The 16334-nt window shown below is 36.7% G+C and overlaps 1 protein-coding gene across 11 annotated transcripts in view; it reads right to left on the bottom strand.

Annotated features, from left to right (window-relative positions):
* The window catches only part of LOC131131695 (N-acetyl-beta-glucosaminyl-glycoprotein 4-beta-N-acetylgalactosaminyltransferase 1-like), a 184801-nt gene that overhangs the window by 93301 nt on the left and 75166 nt on the right, over positions 1-16334 (bottom strand). The window lies entirely within an intron of this gene.

The raw sequence follows: 16334 nt of genomic DNA, 5'->3' as shown, positions 1-16334 counted from the left end.
GCCAAAAAACTACCTGTAAACGCCTGCCTGTACAGTCGCCCCTTGCTAGATCGCAGTTCCAATATCGATCCCTCCAAAATATGAGTAAAAAAAATACCAGTTACCATAGTAACTGGCTATATATATATATATATATAAAATTAAAATTAAAATTAAAATTATTAGGAATTATTAAAAATTATTACAAAAATATTTAAAATTATTTACAATTATTTAAAATAAAAAAATTAAAATAAAAAAATAAACTATATTAGGAAAGCAGGAAGTGAACAAATGCAATAGTTACTGTTTGTAAAAGTACCAGATGGAGGGGTAGGATTTAATAAGCATTGCTTCTTCCTACTCCTTTTGGACATGTGGAACTGGGAACTGATTATGTGTTAAATATAGTTTTGTGCCAAAAAACTACCTGTAAATGCCTGCCTGTACAGTCGCCCCTTGCTAGATCGCAGTTCCAATATCGATCCCTCCAAAATATGAGTAAAAAAATACCAGTTACCATAATAACTGGCTATATATATATATATATATATAAAAAAATATATAAATAATAAAAAAAATAATAAAAATAATAAAAAAAAATATTAAGAATTATTAAAAATTATTTAAAATTAAAACATTTAAAAAATTTAAAAATAAACTATATTAGGAAATCAGGAAGTGAACAAATGTAATAGTTACTGATTGTAAAAGTACCAGATGGAGGGGTAGGATTTAATAAGCTTTGCTTCTTCCTACTCCTTTTGGACATGTGGAACTGGGAACTGATTATGTGATGCATTCAATTGTAATCTGATGCATGTTCAAATGAAATAAAACCATTACCATTACAAAAATATTGCAAAAAAGGTGATATGTAGTATTCTGGCCACAAAGTGTCAATAACATTGATGAGACATGTCATTAGATTCGATCAGCCATTGCCTGTCTGACAAAAAAGGCTTCTTGGCTTCTTACTTTGTCGTCTTTCTCCACACTTCAAGTTTAGAATAAATAAATTGGAGGCTAACTACTTAGCTCCGGAGCATGATGTGTTTAAAGTGGCGACCGTTTATTGTCATCAGGCTTTTAATAATAAAAAATATCGTATTTAGAAAGTCATACACAGATTTTTTTTATGCTCCAACTATAAAAATATGTATTCTATTTAATAATACTGAATCCTACTTCAGGGAAATTCACGGGGTCTGGAACCAATTAACCGTGATAATGAAGGGGCGGCTGCACGTGATCAAATCAAAGCCACACACAGATATCGAACACTCCATAAATCTGCAAAATTGAAGCTAAAAAGGACAAATAGGACGTTTACCTCCATAAGGAGTTCATAAAGCAAGAGAATCCATATTCCATTCCCGTTGATGTGTTTTTATTTGGCTCACATTGGATATTTGATCCCATTTGGCTGACAATTCTGCTGTTCGGATGGACCGAAATAAAATGTGGCACACTCATAAAAACAAGAGGTGCAGGCGGGGTGATATAGGGCACGCATTACACTGAGAGTGTTTTATTGCTCTGTCTGCTGGGCAGAAGAGACTGGAGTGTACGCTCATGCATATAGCTTGACAATAGAAAACATAGGCAGGGGTGCGTGCACGCACACACACATACACACACAAACACACACACCAAGGCATGGATTGTGATTAAAAGACAAGGTGGGGAGAGTGGGTGGCTGTAAAGCATAATGAGAGCTAATGGTTTTCCAATATGTCCCCTTAACCAAGAGTCTGAGTGGACTGAATTGGATGGAGCAAGAAGTATGTGTGCACATGAAGGAGGAAACTGTGCACACTTAATGATGCCCTTATGTATCACACCTTATTGATAATATCCATACAAATCAAAACATAACACCAAGCCAACCTTGGGATTTGGTAATGGTAATGGTAATGGTTGTATTTCATTTGAACATGCATCAGATTACAATTGAACGCATCACATAATCAGTTCACAGTTCCACATGTCCAAAAGGAGTAGGAAGAAGCAAAGCTTATTAAATCCTACCCCTCCATCTGGTACTTTTACAGTCAGTAACTGTTACATTTGTTCACTTCCTGCTTTCATAATATAGTTTAAGGTTGTATTTATTTATTTTTACTTAATTGTATTTAAGTTTAGTTTAGTTTAGTTTAGTTTAGTTTAGTTTAGTTTAGTTTAGTTTAGTTTAGTTTAGTTTAGTTTAGTTTAGTTTAGTTTAGTTTAGTTTAGTTTAGTCACATACCGAAGTACAAGGTGATATGACCATACATACAATGACATAATGGGTACCATAGTAAGTGTCAATATAGTGATATATATGGTAATGGTCATGGTAATGGTTTTATTTCATTTGAACATGCATCAGATTACAATTGAATGCATCACATAATCAGTTCACAGTTCCACATGTCCAAAAGGAGTAGGAAGAAGCAAAGCTTATTAAATCCTACCCCTCCATCTGGTACTTTTACAATCAGTAACTGTTACATTTGTTCACTTCCTGCTTTCCTAATATAGTTTAAGGTTGTATTTATTTATTTTTACTTAATTGTATTTAAGTTTAGTTTAGTTTAGTTTAGTTTAGTTTAGTTTAGTTTAGTTTAGTTTAGTTTAGTTTAGTTTAGTTTAGTTTAGTTTAGTTTAGTTTAGTTTAGTTTAGTCACATACCGAAGTACAAGGTGATATGACCATACATACAATGACATAATGGGTACCATAGTAAGTGTCAATATAGTGATATATATGGTAATGGTCATGGTAATGGTTTTATTTCATTTGAACATGCATCAGATTACAATTGAATGCATCACATAATCAGTTCACAGTTCCACATGTCCAAAAGGAGTAGGAAGAAGCAAAGCTTATTAAATCCTACCCCTCCATCTGGTACTTTTACAGTCAGTAACTGTTACATTTGTTCACTTCCTGCTTTCATAATATAGTTTAAGGTTGTATTCATTTATTTTTACTTAATTGTATTTAAGTTTAGCTTAGTTTAGTTTAGTTTAGTTTAGTTTAGTTTAGTTTAGTTTAGTTTAGTTTAGTTTAGTCACATACCGAAGTACGAGGTGATATGACCATACAATGACATAATGGGTACCATAGTAAGTGTCAATATAGTGATATATATGGTAATGGTAATGGTTTTATTTCATTTGAACATGCATCAGATTACAATTGAACGCATCACATAATCAGTTCACAGTTCCACATGTCCAAAAGGAGTAGGAAGAAGCAAAGCTTATTAAATCCTACCCCTCCATCTGGTATTTTTACAATCAGTAACTGTTACATTTGTTCACTTCCTGCTTTCCATAATATTTTTTTTTTTATATATAATGTACCTTGTACCCAAGTACGAGGTCATATGGCCATACAATGACATAATGATTTGGTGGCGAAATTCTTCTAACTTCTTGAGTTCAAAGTGGAACGTACTTCAAGAATAAACAAGAAAATACAAAATACATCAAAAAACTAGTTTCAAATCAGCTGATCTCTGTCACTCTTCCGCCTTATCGGAAAAGCATTTAGCGCTTTCTGTGGCTTTAATTAGTGTACAACGGATCCCTGCACATTGGTGATTCAGCATTTTCAATACATATATATGTACATATATACACATCACAAGTTCCCATTATTTTGTCGTGAATCACAATATGGGGAGAACTATGGCGCTTGGCGGAGGTTTTGAGATTGTTTCATTCATCCTAAGTTGGCAATCGTCTGTAAATACGTGATAATACTAGCGGTGTGTCGGTCATGAACGAACGGGTCAAAAGAACTAGTTCATTTTTGCGAACGGAATGAACGAGGTCACCCGTTCAGTCCGTTTAGTTACAAATGCTTTTTTTTTGATCGGTTGGAGAGTCAGTTCACCGTTCCTTTTGCAGAGCGGGACTATCTGCGTCTTATACTATCGTCTATGGGTGGGTGGGGGTTAGCTGACTGAAACGACCAAGATCGAGAGATTGATCTGTGACCTTGTTCGTTCCGTTTACAAAAAAGAAGTAGTTCTTTTGACCCGTTCGTTCATGACCGACACACCACTAGTCATCACGTGTTGTCGAAATGAATGTGAACTGAACATGAGTGAACGGACTGAATCGACACGGCTACGCACAGGGGGAGATCACAGTCTAACGACCAATTGACCGAAATGATCGAAATGGCCGAAATGATCGAAATGATCGAAATGATCGAAATGATCGAAATTATCGAAATTATCAAAATGATCGAAATGAACAGATCTTTTTACTGAATGAATCACTAAATAATACAAGTCAAATGTACATCATACATGAGAAATTTGATAAAATCTAAGTAAAAAATGTAAATGCGGAACAATTTTCTGGAACAATCTCAGCTTCTTTTATTCTGTTCAAATAAATATTGCACAATCGACAAAGACAAAAGGTAGAAATGAGCTAAAACGGGTGCAGGTGATTTAACCAAGATCAGAAACAATGAACACCCCAGGAATGGCTGAAGTAAATACTGCATAATTACTACTAATAATAATATTTTTTCTCCGATGCTGAACATCATCTTCCCTGTCTGTCGCTCTTGCAATTTCCCTAAGTTGAGATAATTATGATGAAAACTCTCGACTGGATCGGAAGCATTTCACGAGTTTCCTGAATAAATGGAACAGAAGAGGAAATTGCAGTGCTCAGATTGCATTCCCTTTCAAACTGCAGGACCATCATTCTTCCCTGATTGTGCGAGGATGCATTGTGGTCTGACTCTTATCCACTCCCAACAAAGACAACCCGAGCTTTCGCAGAAAAGTAATACCGGGAAATCAACGTCAAGGAGGCTTGCAGTGACAGGTACTTTCAAGAGGGCTTGAGCCACAGGATCCATGCTGTGAAAGCTGCTAGTCTGTAGTCCAACTGGTCACGCTTCGGTCTGAGTGTAGCCTCCAGGGTCTCTCAAAGCTCACACAGATCAAAGGGAGGCTCCGTCGAGCTACTATGTCTAACTTCTGCTCTCATTCTATAACTATTGTTAAGCCGAAATCAGCAGGACACTTCCAACTTGTAAGCTCTCTATCTTGCAAAAAAATATATAAATCTTAGCTGGAAAGCTGCGGCGCCACGCGGGGAGTCCATTTTCCACTAAGCAAGAAGGTTACGGGTTTGAATCTTGCATGTTCTTGCTGTGCTTGCATAGGTTTTCGAATGCTAAAAGTCCACTGGGCCGGCGCCAGTTGGTGCCAGTTTGCACCAATGCAATTTTCTGCGGCGCCGAGTGTCGCCGATAAGGTGCCTAGTGGCATGCAGTGGCTCAAACTGCCTCCCAATTGGCTTGTGGTGGCCCGTAACGGCGGCAAAAATTGAGTTTGGCGGCAAGAAAATTTCAAAATCTTTAAAATCTTCGTCGCCCCGAGTGTCCACCAAGTGGAACCAAATGTCGCAAACAATTCGCCTATTTGAATCCACTGGAATGTAGTGGCGCGAGCCAAGATGCTAGGAGTCCACTGGGCCGGCGCCAGTTGGTGCCAGTTGGCGCCAAAGATTATGTGATTGGTGCGTAGTGGCTCGCGGTGGCGCCACAGTGAGCCAATCACATAATCTTTGGTGGCAACTGGCACCAACTGGCACCAAATGACCACAACCCTGTGGACTCCTAGCATCATTGGCGCAAATGAAATCTTTGTCGCGCTGTTTGCTTGATGCAAGTGTCCACCAAGTGGAACCAAATGTCGCAAACAATTCACCTATTGGAATCCACTGGAATGTAATGGCGCGAGCCAAGTTGCACCAATGATGGTAGGAGTCCACTGGGCTGGCGCCAGTTGGTGTCAGTTGGCGCCAAAGATTATGTGATTGGCGTGTAGTGGCTCGCGGTGGTGCCACCGCGAGCCAATCACATAATCTTTGGTGGCAACTGGCACCAACTGGCACCAAATGACGACGACCCTGTGGACTCCTAGCATCATTGGCGCAAATGAAATCTTTGTCGTGCCGTTTGCTTGATGCAAGTGTCCACCAAGTGGAACCAAATGTCGCAAACAATTCGCCTATTGGAATCCACTGGATTGTAGTGGCGCGAGCCAAGTTGCGGCAATGATGCTAAGAGTCCACTGGGCCGGCGCCAGTTGGTGCCAGTTGGCGCCAAAGATTATGTGATTGGTGTGTAGTGGCTCGCGGTGGCGCCACAGCAAGCCAATCACATAATCTTTGGTGGCAACTGGCACCAACTGGTACCAACTGGCACCAAATGACGACAACCCTGTGGACTCCTAGCATCATTGGCGCAAATGAAATCTTCGTCGCGCCGTTTGCTTGATGCAAGTGTCCACCAAGTGGAACCAAATGTCGCAAACAATTCGCCTATTGGAATCCACTGGAATGTAATGGCGCGAGCCATGTTGCGCCAATGATGCTAGGAGTCCACTGGGCCGGCGCCAGTTGGTGCCAGTTGGCGCCAAAGATTATGTGATTGGCGCGTAGTGGCTCGCGGTGGCGCCACACATAATCACATAATCTTTGGCGGCAACTGGCACCAACTGGCACCAAATGACGCTGACCCAGTAGACTTCTAGCATCATTGGCGCAACTTGGCTCGCGCCATTACATTCCAGTAGATTCCAATAGGCGGATTATTTGCGACATTACATTCAAGTGGATTCCAAAAGGTGGATTTTTTTTCGACATTTGGTTCCACTTGGTGGACACTTGCATCAAGCAATCGCCGCGACGAAGATTTTAGGCAATAAATTGCATTGGTGCCAACTGGCACCAACTGGCACCAACTGGCACCAACTGGCACCGGCCCAAAGGACTCCTAGCATTAAGAGTATTCAGGTTTCATGTTGGGTTATCGTCAGTTGGGACCACAGAAATAGAAAGACGTAGAAAAAGCTCACACAGAGTGCGGTGTCGCCGCCGTGCAGTGCTTCAGTGCGCATGCCGCCATCTTGTGTAGCACAACTTGGCAGCAGTGTATAGGCATATAAAGGTAGTTTACAGCCACACAGTAGCACATTTTAATGCCTTATCCAATCCAGAATTTCAGAAATCAATAAAAACGTTGAAAGTCACAAACGAGCAAGGTTGTACTACACAAAATGGCGGACTGGCGGCGACAAAAACGTACGGCACAGACTCATGGAGTCCAAATAACTGTACACAATAGATGAATTAATGCGTAACTCATTTTTCTGTAATTTTGACTGATTTTTTTGTTAAAGCCTTCACAAGCACCTTAAAAGCCAAGATGGCTTCTCCACCTGGCATTTCCATTCACATCTGCTGTATGTGAGGTTTTGTGTGCAGGCGGGAAGACAGATGAGGTGGTGAACTGCACGCAGCGCAGAGGAGTCAGTACCAACTCCTGGACTGTGACGGGACTTCCTCAAGCCTCCATGCTACCTTTAATGAAGTAATGAAAAGCTGACTGGCGGGTTAATAGAAGCCAATCGACTACGAGTTGCGCCAGCAGCGGGAGGCCATGTAGAATACTGATCTTACAGCCGCTTCCTCTCTATTGTTCTACTGCATCAGCTAAAACCGTGTTCCTTGTCTCTGGACAGCAGAAAAGAGCCGCAGTCATCACCAAAAAAGGACACCGATGTAATTTTTGTACGACTTGAAGAAGATACTTTAAGTTATTGCACTGGAAAACAATCAAGACTTAATTTAGAAAAATAGATATAGATATAATAGATCGCTCTAATACACCACAAGCATGCAGAACACAATGCACGTTCATATGCAATAAAAAAAATGGGCAAAATTGCACTTTTAAAAACCTGCAAATCAGCGAAAGGTGAGCCATGATGTATCGAGGGAACACCGTACACCAAAAGGACATCATTAAAAGGTAGCGTTTTGGGTAATAGCAACATATGATAATCAGCTTAAGCAGAATTTCTGATTTAAGTTACCTTGGGGAAGAAAACGACAGACAGACAGACACTGACACTACCTTAGTGTACTTAAATCCAATAGTATTTCTCAACTTCTTCACTTGAGACTTTCTTTGGCTCCATTTTAGGTTATTTTGAAGCCGGAATCAAAACAAGAGCAAAGACTTTATTGAATTAAAGAAATAACTCATGGCAAAACAAGAAGGTGTTGTCCGCGTTGCTGTCACTGCTACATTGCATCACATTTGGCAATCTTCTATTCAGGTAAAAGTAACCTTACATGTTACTTTTACCTTAATAGAACATTTATATTAATTTATATACACTCCAATTTGTTTTCTGTAAATAAAACTATCATTGGTAAGTTATGAAAATGTGTTTTGTGTTAACATTTTTCATTTTTCCTCTACTGGTAGCAGTAGTAAATACCGTAACACATACAACAGAGCACCCATAGGGCGCTCTAATACACCACAAGCATGCAGAACACAATGCACGTTCATATGCAATACAAAAAAAGGCAAAATTGCACTTTTAAAAACCTGCGAATCAGCGAAAGGTGAGCCGTGATGTAGCGAGGGAACACTGCACACCAAAAAGACATCATTAAAAGGTAGCGTATTGGGTAATAGCAAGGTAAGATAAGGTAAAAGTTACAGGTAAGGTAAAAGTAACCTTACATGTAACCTTACAAGTAGTACAACGTACTACTTTAAACAAAGTAACCTTACATGTTACTTTTACCTTAATAGAACATTTATATTAATTGATATACATTCCAATTTGTTTTCTGTAAATAAAACTATAATTGGAAAAGCTATGAAAATGCGTTTTGTGTTAACATTTTTCATTTTTCCTCTATATAATACCGTAACACACACAACAGAGCACCCATATGTCGCTCTAATACACCACAAGCATGCAGAACACAATGCACGTTCATATGCAATAAAAAAAATGGGCAAAATTGCATATACATTCCAATTTGTTTTCTGTAAATAAAACTATAATTGGAAAGCTATGAAAATGCTTTTTGTGTTAACATTTTTTTATTTTTCCCCTACCTGTAGCAGTAGTAAATACCGTAACAAACAGAGCACCCATAGATCGCTCTAATACACCACAAGCACGCAGAACACAATGCACATTCATATGCTATTAAAAAATGATATAGGCAAAACTGCACTTTTAAAAACCTGCGAATCAGCTAAAGGTGAGCCGTGATGTAGCGAGGGAACACTGTACACCAAAAAGACAACATTAAAAGGTAGCGTATTGGGTAATAGCGACATATAATAATCAGCTTAAGCAGAATTTCTGATTTAAGTTACCTTGGGGGAAAAAAAACGACTGACAAACAGCTAACAGAGAGAATAAGGAACAACAAAAATATACTTTATATAAATTATTGATAAACCCAATCTCCTATTGCCCTCAACTATACTATATTGTGACGTCATCTCACTTATGTAAGCTGCACAGCTGCGGCTTTCAGAAGCACCACAAGAAGCCCTAAATATGTCCCTCGCCTCTTTTCTCTCCTTTGGGGAAAACAATTAAAGATGCATGAGACTGTGCGACAGACAGGAGGTTCTTTTTACCTTTTAAAAACACAAGAGCGAGAAAGGGTAAGCGAGGTAGGGTACAAGGAGACTGCGACTGTGTTTCAATGTGTGCACTTTTATATGTAAACTTCAATAATTATGCCATGCATATTTATTTAAAATACTCAAAGAGAAATGCACAAATAAAAAAAAAAGCCATCTTTTACAACATAGTACTTTAAACAAACCCAGATATCCAAACCCAGCAATCAGGCAATGGAAGATGGACCACTTGTCATTCCGTAATGCCTCTTTTGGGCTCGATACCCAAGTGTCCATGCACACACGCTGCGTGGCGTAGCAGGGGGGCAGCATAAGTCTGCGCCGGCCAAACGGAGACGACTAATTATAGCGTATAAACTGCACTGATGTGTACTATTAACTAGGCAGTAATGAAAGTGAGTGGAGGGCTGCTGTGACACTTGATGAATAGGCGCAGCGCTCCCGGTACCTTTCAGTCCGTATAACTGTTGCAGGAAAGCGAGCCCACTCACAACAAGGCAAGTTGGAGAGTGGATGAAAACAAAGAGAAATATAATGCAAAGCTTTTGCAAGCGAATGTGTATAAGTTATATGTTTTTTGTACAATAAGTGTGCACCCTAGGCCATGTTCTACCCGTGCATGCATGGATGCCCCCACAAATGCCCCCCACCAACTCCCCGGAACTACATTCCCCATCACCAAAATTTGACTAGAACTTGGCAAACGGTGCAAATTGGAGTGAGGGGGTAAGTCACTATTGATGCACTACACTGCTAACGGAGATGTCATACAGTAAACCTCGGATATATCGGACTCGGATATATCGGAAATTCGCTCACAACGGACAGATAAAAAAGAACCGATTTTTCTGTAATGCATTTCCAATAAAAATTCATTGCATATATCGGATTTTTTATAACGGATTTCGCCTATTTCGGACAAAATCTCCAGTCCCGTTCCAATGCATTTCCATTAAATTTCCCTCGCATATATCGGATGGCCGCATCGTGGCGCTCCGATTCGCCGAATCGTGACAGGCCGCTATACGACGTCATTTGCAGCGTTTGCAGCGTTGCCTGCGCGTCCAGGTACATTGGAAACATAGTCAAGGAAGTGCCTTTTTATAACGGATAAAATCCCATTTACGCATATACCGGATATAAATCCGATATATGCTTAAAACGGACATTTTCCGGTATACGCATATAACGGATTTCGCTTATATCGGACAAAACCAGTGGGAACAATTGAATCCGATATATCCGTGTTTACTGTACAATCCAGCAAAAAAAAAGATTTATATTATTTGATTATATTGGCTGCGTCTAAAGTCTCTACTATTGGCACTCCGATACAAAAAGTTGATTCCAGACCGGTTCGAATCCACATGGTCACAACACCATGTGGTAATGTGTTTAGCTGTGTGTATTTTTCATTAAAGGCAACCTATTAGGCTTTACCTCGTTTCCGACATTCTATAATTGTTGTTACAATGTTGTATTCTCGTGTTAAATGAGCACAAAGTTAGCGCATTTGGAACCAAAAAAAAATTAATTGTTGTCAATAATATTCATCAGCGACAATAATTTGTAGCAGAATGTGTTATCGTGACAGGTCAAGTATCGGCTCATATTCAAGGATGCGTTATCGTGTTGGATCGGAAGATAAAAAACATTAGATGTTGGAATTTAATACTACAATGGATTCATTTCATTTCTGATATTTTTTATATGGGCTGCACGATGGTCGAGTGGTTAGCACGTAGGCCTCACAGCTAGGAGACCCGAATCCAATTCCACCCTCGAGTATCTCTGTGTGGAGTTTGCATGTTCTCCCGTGCATGCGTGGGTTTTAGTAATAGTAATAATAATAATAATAATAATAATAATAATAATAATAATAATAATAATAATAATAATAATAATAATAATAATAATAATAATAATAATAATAATAATAATAATAATAGTAATTACTCCAAATTGTCCATAGGTATGAATGTGAGTAATAGTAATAGTAATAGTAGTAGTAGTAGTAGTAGTAATAGTAATAGTAATAATAATAATAATAATAGTAATGACTCCAAATTGTCCATAGGTATGAATGTGAGTAATAGTAATAGTAATAGTAGTAGTAGTAGTAGTAGTAGTAGTAATAGTAATAGTAATAGTAATAGTAATAGTAATAGTAATAGTAATAGTAATAGTAATAGTAATAATAATAATAATAGTAATGACTCCAAATTGTCCATAGGTATGAATGTGAGTGTGAATGGTTGTTTGTCTATATGTGCCCTGTGATTGGCTGGCCACCAGTCCAGGGTGTACCCCGCCTCTCGCCCGAAGGCAGCTGGGATAGGCTCCAGCACCACCTGCCACCCTTGTGAATGAATAAATGAATGAATGAATGAATGAATAAATGAATGAATGAATGAATGAATGAATGAATGAATGAATGAATGAATGAATGAATAAATGAATAAATTAATGAATAAATGAATGAATGAATGAATGAATGAATAAATGAATGAATGAATAAATGAATGAATAAATGAATGAATGAATGAATGAATGAATGAATAAATGAATGAATGAATGAATGAACAAATGAATGAATGAATGAATGAGTGTGCAGGGCAGAACAAGAGATGCCTTATGTGCTGTAATGTGGGTGGGGCCCAATGGAGGTCCCACCCTCCCTTCCTAACTCCTTCAGACTCCTCTGTAAGTGTTTTGCACTATACTAACAACTCACTAATGCTGCCACTTGGAAAAAAAAAAACAACCTGAATGACGTGCATGGAGACAGACATACAATAACAAACCCAAGGCCCATTGCACTTAACGATTAATAGTCAGCTTGAGAGACAGTGGCCTGACGGCAATGATGGAGCAGAGCCACAAACGCACGCTAGAAGCGAGAGAGTGTTGTTTTGGAGCAAATCTAATCAATGGATCAATAATGTTTGCATTAGAGAGTTAACAGACATTTGGACAGACTAAAAGCCGGTGTGTAAAAAGCAGTTCATGATATATTTACAAGAACGCAGCTCAATAGTTGGGTTTCTGTCTGTCAAAACAGGAAGAAAATCAATGAAACAATGACATTGGACTTTCCTTGTCAAGGTTTTTTGGAAATTAATTAATTGATTAATGACTAATTGGCCTATTATTAGTAAAAATTAAAAAAAAACATAATAGCAAGACCTCTCGATATTAAAACATAAGGACTGCCCAATGCCAATCACGCTGACCTATGGCATCACTATTATGAATGATAGTAAAATAGTAATATGGAAGTAGCGGTGTGCAACGTATTATTGGATGTATGGTTGTTTTTCTCAACTGCTGCTGACTTCAAGCAGAAGCTGTAGTAATTTTACATTTGATCAATTTTACTTAAAGATTTTTCAGCTCCATCCAGAGACACTTTTTACAGTTTCAACGCTTCAGGGCAAGCTAAAATGATACATCAATACAATTTACACATTCGTTTTTAGTCTGGGATGTTTTCTAGCAACATAAATTAATAATATAATGTGTTTAGGATAAAGAGTAGTGGAAATAAGATTAAAAAAAAAAAAACAAAAAGCAGAAAAGCAGCTGAATGGACACAGATCAAGGTGTAAATGTTCAACGTTAATAATAGATAATAATAATAAATATTATTGTAATAATTATTAGAAAGAATTAATAATAATTAATAATTATATTATTAAAAATATAATTATAATTTTTTTAATGATTAAAATTATTAATAATAATTAATAATAATTAATAAAATAATTTGTAATTATGAATTATTTTATAATTATAATTTATAATATAATAATTTAATTTACCTTTAATAATTTATAATATAATATTATAATAATATAATATTTTATAATATAATTTATAATTATAAATTGTTTTATTAACTATAATTATAATTAAAATAATAATTGTAATTACAAAAATATATAAAAATTCATAATTATAATAATTATTATCATAATTAAAAAATAAACAAATTGAGAAATAATAATAATAAATAGTGAGAAATAATGATAATATTAATAGAAAGAATTAATAATAATTAATAAAATAATTTATAATTATAAATTATTTTAAAATTATAATTTATAATATATTAATGTAATTTAATTTAATTTTAATAATATATTATAATATATATAATAATATAATTTTATAATATAATTTATAATTATAATTATAAATTATTTTATTCATTAAAATTATAATTAAAATAATAATTTTAATCACAAGAATTTATATAAAATTCTAATAATTATTATTATAATTAAAAAAACTTTTTTTGAAAAATAATTAATAATTATAATTATTTTTTAAATTAAAATTATTTTATTGAATTATTCATTCAATTATTATTTATTATTCATTAAATGTCTAAAGGTCCAATGACCCTTGACACTATATTTGGTAAATACATCATCCATTCAAAATCCTAAAGAACAAATTGAAAGTCATACGCCCTCAAGAAACAGACGGCGGTTCAGTTGCAAGAGACCACCGTTTTATAAGAATGTTCTATATCTTTTCATGGTAGAATTATCCGAAACAAGAAAGCACCACAGGAAGTCTTAAGGGCTAAAAGGTCCTTTTCAGCTGCCATCCTTCCAGTTGCCATAGAGACAACACAGGGAAAATGCTAGAACTCCCCATGACTTCTACAATATCTAAAACCACACGGACAAGGATGGAAGAACCGGGCAAATAAAGCTCCGAGGTGTTATTTGTGAGTCCACAAGCAAGTGCATGGATGTACTGTGTGAACACAAAGCACAAAGCAAAACCGAGTGACACCCAGAGGAGGACGCTGCTCCAATCCCAGCAGCGGCGATAAGGAGCCTACAACTGCTATCGCTGCTCATGTGTCACGGGGGAAGCATTAAGTGGGAGCACAAAAGAGGCTGCACGCTTCTCCAAGCCCCTCTTGCTCATTTGCATACATTTACAAACACAAAAACAAAGCTGATGAGTTTGGTGGCGTTGTATGGGATGTTGTGCTGGCACGCCATGCAAAATGGAGTATCCAAATGAGGTGAGGGCGCCGGCGGCGACCTTTGCGTGATAATTCATCCATCTTGTGAACTCCTGACAGCCCAGACGGCGCGCTGGGAGTCAGTTGGAAGGCAGCCGGCGGCGTCTGCAAGAGCCTACGTCGTGACAACATAGGTATACTTTAAAGCGGAGCGCCATATTTAGGTCCCGCGGTACTAAAGTATATCTGTTGCAAAATGGTAAAACTTGACGTGGTTCTTATGGGAGCGACAACAAAGAAGTGATAGGTGGCAGAATATGGAAGGAAAAACGGAGACTCGGAGATAGAGACGTATAATAACAGCAAAGGCTCAAAACACTTAAGACAAAATTGAACCCCAAATAACCTTCCTCTGTTTACATCCCTCCCGCTCCCTTACTGTCTTGCCGTGTGGTTTTAACATTCTTGCTGTACTTCTTTTCTTTTGTCAATTTGTACTTCCTAAAACCACCGGCCTCCGTGTAAACTCATTTATTCTCACTTTTTTCCCCATCATTATGGAGGACCAAAACTGCCAAAATAATAAATAAATAAATAAATAAATAGAAGTGAAAATAAAAACAAAAATGAAAAAATAAATCAAAAAATTAAATACAAAAAAATTAATATAAATGGAAATAAAAACAAAAATAAAAAAATATATACATACAATTCTATTTATATATTTATTTTTGTATTTATTTCTACATTTATTTTTGTATTTATTTTTGCTTTTATTTATTTATTTATGTAGATTTTTTTATTTTTGTTTTTATTTCCATTTATATTTATTTTTGTGTATTTAAATTTTTGATTTTTTTTTTTCATTTTTGTTTTTATTTTCACTTTTATTTATTTATTTATTTATTTATTATTTTGGCAGTTTTGGTCCTCCATACACTCCATCCTCAATCATATTCCCCGCAACCCATTAATAGCAAAGTATTGTTTCCTTGCAGGACCGTGGTGAGGTTATTATCCTTCACCGTCTATCTGATCATTATCCAGAAGAGTCATTACATTCCAGATCATATCACTTCTGTGCTTAAGAGAGAGGGATAAAGGGAAAAAAGAAAGGTGAGAATAAGAGGACAAAAAAAAAGCAAACAGCAAACTAGTGTCCACATTTGGCCCGCGGGCCGCGTGTTTGAGGATGTTAGTGCATCCCGCGCAAGTTTGATATGGATGCTGTATGGTATCATGTACCCAGAGAAAATTATTACGTTTGATTAATGTTCATGTTAAAGGTTAAATAACTGTTAATAGTTATCCTCCCTATCAGTGTGGAAGTGGTAGGTTTTTGGCTATTTAAGTTTAAAGGAAATAACTTGAAGGCTACCGTTTAGGTCGCTAGCTCTCTAGTTTGCGAGTTAGCATGTGTCTCCAGACCCTGCAGTTGCGCAATATGTTGTAAATAAAAAGAGTATAAATGTGACTATAGTCGTGTTTTGTCATGTCTACAGGGCTCTAATAATGCTTTGTTCATTTTAATCTGAAAAAAATAATTTGTCTACCCACCAACTATATGTGGTTTCTTAAGTTTTTATTATTTGCCGTTTTATTATTATTATTATATTTATTTATTACTGATTTCTTTATTTGTTTATTTATTTTTCATCTTATTTTGTGCAGAAAAATAAAAATGAAGATATTAGAGAACAGTGGAATGTTTTATCAGAGCTTTTCTTGTAGAAAATCGGAACCAAAGCACTGAAAAAGTTTGTATATTTTTCTATTTTTAATAATTTTTTTTTTTTTTTTTGGAAAACCTGATGTGGCCCAGCCTTGCCCAGACCCTAGCTCCAGTGGCCCCCAGGTAAATTGAGTTTGAGACCCCTGGTTT

The sequence above is a fragment of the Doryrhamphus excisus genome, chromosome 6, assembly GCF_030265055.1.
Source record: "Doryrhamphus excisus isolate RoL2022-K1 chromosome 6, RoL_Dexc_1.0, whole genome shotgun sequence".
In the NCBI taxonomy this organism is placed as follows: domain Eukaryota; kingdom Metazoa; phylum Chordata; class Actinopteri; order Syngnathiformes; family Syngnathidae; genus Doryrhamphus; species Doryrhamphus excisus.
This window is presented reverse-complemented; position numbering and strand designations above follow the sequence as displayed.